General features: G+C 49.5%; 1 long non-coding RNA gene across 1 annotated transcript; it reads right to left on the bottom strand.

Annotated features, from left to right (window-relative positions):
* Nucleotides 1-4,670: 4,670 nt before the first annotated feature.
* On the bottom strand, nucleotides 4,671-6,582 carry LOC114005141 (uncharacterized). The gene is made up of 4 exons (XR_003547036.1): nucleotides 6,431-6,582; nucleotides 5,950-6,082; nucleotides 5,129-5,371; nucleotides 4,671-4,829 (listed from the first exon to the last, which is right to left on the bottom strand). It is a non-coding gene; the product is annotated as an uncharacterized LOC114005141 (long non-coding RNA).
* Between the last annotated feature and the right edge of the window lie 1,088 nt (nucleotides 6,583-7,670).

Genomic DNA, 7,670 nt, shown 5'->3' with positions numbered 1-7,670 from the left:
CGAAGGTGGAAGCCACAGCAGCGTGCAGTTGCGTCTGTTAATGTGTGTACAGAGCAACTCTGTTTGTTTGTAGGCCCTTAGTAGAAGGGTGTCTCGTGTTGACTTTTTGAGGCTAATATTGTTTGAATTTTCTATCCTGACTCTAAGCCACCTTACCCAGGGCTCTTTTTCTCTGGGCTGTTTGTACATTCATTACCTTTTAAAATGTCTTGAAGTAGTAAACAGTTAAACAGTCCTGCCCCCCATCCGCCCATTGTCAGGAAGAATGGCCAGGCGGCCAAGGGCAGCGTCAGATGCTGTTGCCCGCGGCTAGTCCTGGAAATAAATATTTGGAACCTTGGGCAATTCCTCGCACACCCTGCGCAGCTCAACAAACCCTCAGCTGGAGCCCAATCAGGCACTCGGAGAAAAACACGTGGCCTGGGCCGGGTTTATAGGAGTTGGTTTCCAGTAACATATTGGACACAAGCTCTCATTTCTTGGTTGACAGATTTTGGAGACGGAAGTAAGGGCCAAGCATAGAATTAAGAGCTCTCTGTGTTGGTGCAAATGTGCATGCGCACGTGTCTTTAACGTGAACAGAACTCCTAAGGGCCACTCTGCGCTTTTCTTTAGTTCGAGCTACGTATGGCAAGGGAGTTGTGATTTCCTCTCCAGAGAAAAGAAAATGATTTCATTCCGGCCATCTTACTCCCCATCCTCATCCAGAGAGAAATGAATCCACATCTCTATTTTGGCTGAGGATGGGGGCGTGGAGAAAAGCAGGGGACAGGGGGCTGGGTCCATCTGGCTCCTTGACATTCTCCCAGGGAGAATTCTTTGTTCCTGCAGGCCAGTGAGTTCAGAAGGCTTGTAATGACTACATTGTTGCATTAAATGAAAAGCAATGCCCTCCTGGTGGCCTGTCAGCTTAAGGAGCATCCCTGTGAGGCTCTTACTTATGTCAGTGAAAAGCCCAAGAGGGTCTTAGCCTATTCCTAGCCAGACACATCCTGGGACCAGGTCCTAGTCCCTTTCTGCCTTAGGGCCGGTGTGAATGGCGTGAATGTGTGTGTGTGTGTGTGTGAGTGTGTGTGCTCCAAGTTGGAAACCAGACCAGCTTGCGTTTTACACGACTCTACTCAGAAGTCCATCTGAGAAAGATATGGCTGCTCTTTGGGGACTGTGGGTCCCATGGTGACTAGAGTCAGGGTGTTCTAGAAGGTGGCATGTCAATGCCAACAGGAGAGAGATGTGAGTCAACCAAGTAGCATTGATGTCAGCCTCCAGGAGGAAGGGGGGAGGAAACTTAGACTTCACTAAGGGCCTTTTCTTCATGAAAAGTGCAGTCTGTTCCTTGGGTGCTAACAGGCGCTGCCGGGAGGCGGGGTGACTGCATTATCAATAGAGGACGCCTGTGGCCACTGTTGCCTGGCCTCGGTCTGAGTTCACGGTGTTCAGAGTAAGGCCTCAACTGAACAAGGCCTTTGGGGTTCAGGATTCGCTGTTCAAAGAACGAGGTTTGAATCTCCATCTTCAAATACTCATGAGCAAGACCATGGATGCATCGCTTGGGTTCGGTCAATCTCCTCCTTGAAATCTACTAGGGAGACTTAGGAGTTGTCAGGGAGTATTAGCTTGTGACTATGAGGGAAAGCAACTGCTAACTTGCCAGTTCAGGGGGGAAAAAACATAAAGATCAGATATTTAGAAGGGAGGACAGGCTAGCAAATATGTTACCTGTAGTCCGAGTTAAAAGGGAAATACTTGATCAAGGGAAGGAATGAGATAAAAAGTACCCAAGCCATTTTTTTCCTTGCCGTTTTATTGAGTCTCACTAGGGAGTCTGTAATATTGAACAGTCTCCCTGGGACCAGACTAAACTGCTGGCACTTCACTGCAGTTTATAACAGAGAGGCCAGTCTCTAAAGCCAGCGTAGGGTCATGGATGCGACTAGTCCTCATAAATAAAATTAGGGATAGCATTCCTAGTAAGTCACCCTTGCAGATCAGGTTCTCGGAGAAGTGGACATTGGGGTGGAGTTGGGAGGGCAAAGTTTACTGAGGGCTTGCAGAGCCAAAATGGAGAGAAAACGCGTTGGGGGGCACATCTGTGGTCACAGTGAAGACCTGGCAAAGTCTGTGCCCACAAGCTGGGGAGCTTGGAGCAAAGACAGCTGCTGGAAGAAACTCAGACTGGACAGAAGCTGTCTGGACTCTATACCACTGCCTTGCCCCAGCGATCTCCGGGCCCATCCTGGATGAGCTCAGAAGCTGAGGAGCATTGTCTCCCCAGGGTTGCTCGCTGGACAGAGCCCACATGAGGAGATGGATCTGGACAGCACAGGCCTGTGTCACTGACAAGCACCGTCTCCAGGGTTCGGAATGCAGTAGGGGCTCACCAAGACCACCACTCCAGAAAGAATTCCGCTGCAGACTTGACCTGTGCTATGTTTTCACTCTCTGTGGGCCAGGCATGTGCTTAAAGAAATACTTCATAATGAGCCAAACAGATCAATGACACTTTAAAACTGCCATGATGGGGCCAGCAGATGGCGCAGTAGTTAAGGCACTGATTTCCATGTGGCTGGCTGTGGTTTGAGTCCTGGACCCAGCGGCTTGAAACTCACTGTGTGTGTGTGTGTGTGTGTGTGTGTGTGTGTGTGTGTGTGCAAGATGTGGCCGACTCCCCAGGAGGTAATTTCTCCCTTTCCCTCTCACTGGGTCTCTCTGTCTACCTGGAGAATGCACAAGCCTTATGGCAAAAACTTGAAAAGAAAAAAAGCAAAAGCCATGATTCTTGTTTATCACTTGATAAAAAGGTATGATCCATTATGCAGAGTTTTCCTTTTTGCACTGCCTGCCAGGCATCTGAGAACTACAGGGAATTTTAGTTTGGTTTTTTTTTTTCTTTTTTTTTTTTTTTTTTTTTTGGAGAGGTTTGTGCTATAGGGCGCGTGCGCTCGCCAGACAGACAGAGAGAGACATAGAGACAGAAAGCGAGAAATCACCCCCCAGGGGGGATGGTCACGCCGCAATCCCTTCTCCTCCATTCTCCTCTCGGGATCTTGGGCACGCACGCACACGCGCCCGGCGTGAGTTTTAAGCCACCGGGTCCAGGACGCGAACCGCGGTCGACTACGTGGGAGTCCAGCGACATAGCCATTACGCTAACTGCTGGTTCCCTAGTTTGGGTTTTTGATGACAAGCATCTGTGACGTCCTTTTTCTGCATGATTCTTAAACTTCCATTTAATCTTTTTATTCCACATATTTTATGTTTAACCTCCGTAAATGCTTTTCAGAAAACCTGGAGATATGAAATATAGATATGAATATAAATACTGAGTGCTCCGGTGAGTCATCCAGGCATTGGGTTTCCTTAGATGCATATTCTGGGTCCATCGATGTCTCCTTTTCTTTCCTTTTTCCTTTTTCTATTTTGCCTTGCTGGTCCTATCCACTCCCTTACCTTGCCTTTGTCGGGGTCTCTGCTGCCACATTCTCACCGTCCCTTCATACCAGCCCTCTTGAGATCCTTGGTTAGACCAAAACACAGAGAGGAAAACGTTCCCGGATCTGCTGTCTCCCTTGTCTCTTTGTGACGTGACTGAAGCAGAGATGCACCTCATTCCGATCCCACATCCAAGCTGGCCTCATGGGAATCCTTGAGCCTCTGAGCCTCAATTCCATGTCTATGAAATAGAGCACCTTCTTCTTGGCATGAGTCTAGAAGGCAATAAGAGCACATGAGGGGACCAGCAGATAGCAAATGGCTATGTTGCTGGACTCCCATGTAGTCAATTGCAGTTTGAATCCCAGTCCCGGTGGCTTAAACTCATGCCAGGCACGTGTGTGTGTGTGTGTGCCCAAGATCCCGAGAGGAGAATGGAGGAGAAGGGATTGTGGTGTGGCCATCCCCCCGGGGGCGGGGGGTGATTTCTCGCTTTTTGTCTCTCTGTCTCTCTTTCTCTCTCTCTCTGTCTTTCTGGCAAATTCCAATGCCTTACTACAAAAACCTCTCAAAAAAAAAAAAAGCATACGAGAGCACATAGCATGCAGGCACCCTCTCCTTGGGGCTGCTGTAGTGAATATGGACCATGGCACAATGTAGAGCATTTGGCCAAAGTCCGCCAGCATGTCCCTGGAGATCAGACTTATAGGTACGTGTTGTTTTTTATCCATGTATTCCTTGAAAAATGAGCTGTGTTTTTCATTTTTTTGTTTTTCTTTTTCACTTTTCTTATATCTCCCTTAGTGCCTGTCAGTGCTAGTAAAAGCTTAATAAATTGATCTTAATGATGACAAAGCCCTGAGGCCAGCAGGTGGCATGGTGGTTAAGATGTTGGACTCCCACATGGCTGATCGCAGTCTGAGTCCCGGACATGGCTCTGTTGCCATGCGATGCTTTGCACTGATCAGGGACTCTGCAGAGTCTCTACCAGTGACAAGACTCTCTCAGCCTTGGACCTCCAAAATCCTGTGTTACATAAACATTTATTCTTTGTCCATCTCTTTCTTTCTTTTTTTAAATTTGCTATAGGAAAATGCACTCACCGGAGAGAGAGCAGGTGAGTGAGAAAGCACCCCCGGGGGGAATGGCCATGCTGCAATGTCTTCTCTTCCATCTCCTCTCAGGGTTTGAGGCACACACACACCAGGTATGTCTTTCAAGCAGCCAGATCCAGAAGTCCAGCCATGCAGTCGGCCATGTGGGATCCAGCCGCCTTAGCCACCACGCCTTCACCAGGTTGGCTGGCCCCAACCTTTATTCTTGTCAATCTCCCTGTCTCGGGTATTGTTGTTGTTAGCGGCACAGAAGACTGGAATAGCAACGTTCATTCTTCTCTTCTGAAAAGCGAAGCTACAAATCAGTATAGCCCGTGTTATTGGAGGCCCTTTCTCTCCCAAGCACCTCGCAGTGTCTGTGGAAACCAGGTCATGGAGCCCTGCTGCCTGCGAGGCGGAAGAGCATCTGTGTCCACCTTTCACGGCAAAGATGATGGAGGAGCCCCAGGTGGGACTCTAGTCCCACTCCCCGGAGAAGAGTCTGCTGTCTCATGGTTGAGGGGTTGAGGGGTCAATACAAACTGGAGGATTTGCTTCTGAAGAGGGAACACTCCACATACTCACCATGTAGGTGTGCGTACCTCCAGAAGCTTTGCTGGGACGTCCAGTGGCAGTACGTGGGTGGTGCCAAAGAGAAATCCTCTACTCCCCTCCACCTTCCTGTGTCCTCTTGGGCCAGCCCACATACCCCTCTGGTAATCTATGTGTCTGTTCCAAAGAGTATCCCAAGAGATGTTTGCACCCCAGAGAATACACAAACGGACCCATGGGTATGTGCAAAGGGACTGTTAAATCCTAAACATAAGTACGTACATTCATCTCACCTACAGAGAGAGACAAAGAGACAGAATGTGAGAAATCATCCCCCCGGGAGGATGGCCATGCCACAATCCCTTCTCCTTCATTTTCCTCTTGGGTTCTTGGGCACACACGCACATGCGCCTAGCGTGAGTTTAAGCCACCAGGTCCAGAACTCGAACCACGATCGACTACATGGGAGTCCAGCAACATAGCCATTATGCCAACTGCTGGTGCCCATCTCACCATCTAAAATCAAATCATATTCATAACTGATAATAGTAGGTAACAATAAGCTTACATGTATAAAATACAGACATTTACCTGTGTCAAGACACATGCTGTTCTTAAACCTTCTGGGGTACTTGGCCGAACCGTTAGAGGTAACCGCCACACAGAAGGACCTCCACTAGGTACGATCTGCTGTCACCTGCTCAGGCACTAACCTACTGGGTTGTTCTCAAATGTGAACTTTGGAAAGAGGCAGATAGTCCTGCTGCTTCACCAGGAGCAAGGCTGCTCTCATACCCCCCATTGGCTAGAATGCAGGCTGATTTCTGCTTGGCTGTGGGTGCGTGTGGACTTCTCCCCACCCCTGCTTTACCTGCAAAAATAATACCAGTTACATTGAGGTAGGGCTGTCGGTTTCTATGAAGCACACGTGTCACTTTTAGTTAGCATCTCATCCTGGAATGAGCCCCATGTGCTGCTGTCGTGGCCGCAGCCTAGACGCTGAGCTGCAGAGGGCACGGTCTGACGTCAGGGTCTGACTCCCCACCTCTCAAACACAATCACGTCACATCCCTGTTCCACAGCCTGGGGAACTCCAAAGCCCTCCTGATGTCTCCACACACCCCCGAAGGACATATTCACAAGGGGAACTGTGCCCAGGCTCCAACTCCAACTCCTCCACTCGTTCCCAAATTTTATTTCAACGTCTTCCTTTTGTCTCTGCCCATGCTTTGTAACCCACTGGCATAGGGTACCTGATAAGAACCGGTGTCAGAGAATATGTGGGCGTGAGTGGACGACCATACGCTGCTCAACACGAAGCTAATTAAAATGGTATTTCAGACATTGCTCACCTGGACTCACTGACCCACGCGGTGCCGGCTTCCTGCTTTCTTATCAGTCCCTTTCTTCTCCCCTCACATATTGGCCTGGAAATCCATCTTCCCATTTCCCATTCTTTTCTTTTTCTTTCTTTCTTTTTATAATTTGCTATATGATGTGTGTGTTTGCTGGAGACAGAGAAAAAGAGAGAGAGAGAGAGAAATCACCCTCTGAGAAGCTGGCCACACCACAATCCCTTCTCCTCCATTCTCCTCTTGGGATAGCGGGCACACACGCACACCTGCTGTGATTTTCAAGTAGCAGGCAGCCACCCAGCCACCCAGCCACCCAGCCACCCAGCCAGACACCGCTTGTTATTTCTCTTCCCAGTGGTTTGGCATGAAGACCCTGTGGGAAGTACTTGCTCATAGAGGAAAGAAATTCTTAAAAAGGAAATGAAAGTTATGTTGCCGTCAAAGTGAGACCGTGTGGAGCAGTGACGGCAGATTTTGGGGTTAGGAGTTGGAAGCCCTCTGACTTGCTTTTTGGACTGTATATAAGCTTTTAATTGAATTTGTTGTCAGCATTTAGAAATCAAGGTATTTTTCACACCCATTGAAATGTCCTGTGGCGTCTGCTGGCTCTGCCCACTGTACTCTGACTCCCCAGTGCCAGGCCTGGCCGCCTCCTTGACCCTGGGCATTCTCTGAGCTGGGCACAGTCTCTGCTCTCCCCACTGTGCCAGTTATGGTCACCTAGTGCTGGTGGCGTCTTGTTACTTAGCTGTGGGTGTCAGCACTGACATGCCTCCTTGTGCAGAGGACCACGCCACCCCTGGGAGACCCCTAGAAGGAGCCCTGTCGGGTCCACAGTGCACCTGCCAGGACTGCTTGCTTGTGAGTGGGCGGGAGGCTGTCTGTGGGAGGACTCACTGTGCCAGGGCGAGGTAAATGGAGAGAAGAGATTTAGCAGGTCTTAGAAGAGACAGGACATGGCCCAGTGGGTGGGCCTAACCCGTTCAAATAAGAATCCAGCGTCTCAGCGCTTATCAAAAGCAAACCAAGCCTGCAGGCCCTCTGCAGGTCTGTGGATCTGCAGTCCACATCCAGGACCTTTCCTCGGGATTAAATGAAACTTAAACCTGCTAAATAAACACGGGCACAAAAAAATCGTTGGGAGTCGTTCGCCCAGCATCAATCACCGCGGCTGGAGTGCTTCTCCTTCGACAGCTCACTGTAGGGAGGGAGCCCTGAGCACTCGGGGACAAAGGCC

This window comes from Tupaia chinensis, unplaced genomic scaffold (assembly GCF_000334495.1).
Source record: "Tupaia chinensis unplaced genomic scaffold, TupChi_1.0 Scaffold142716_1, whole genome shotgun sequence".
In the NCBI taxonomy this organism is placed as follows: Eukaryota; Metazoa; Chordata; class Mammalia; order Scandentia; family Tupaiidae; genus Tupaia; species Tupaia belangeri.
Note: the sequence above shows the minus strand (reverse complement) of the source record. Positions and strands in the feature narration are given on the sequence as shown.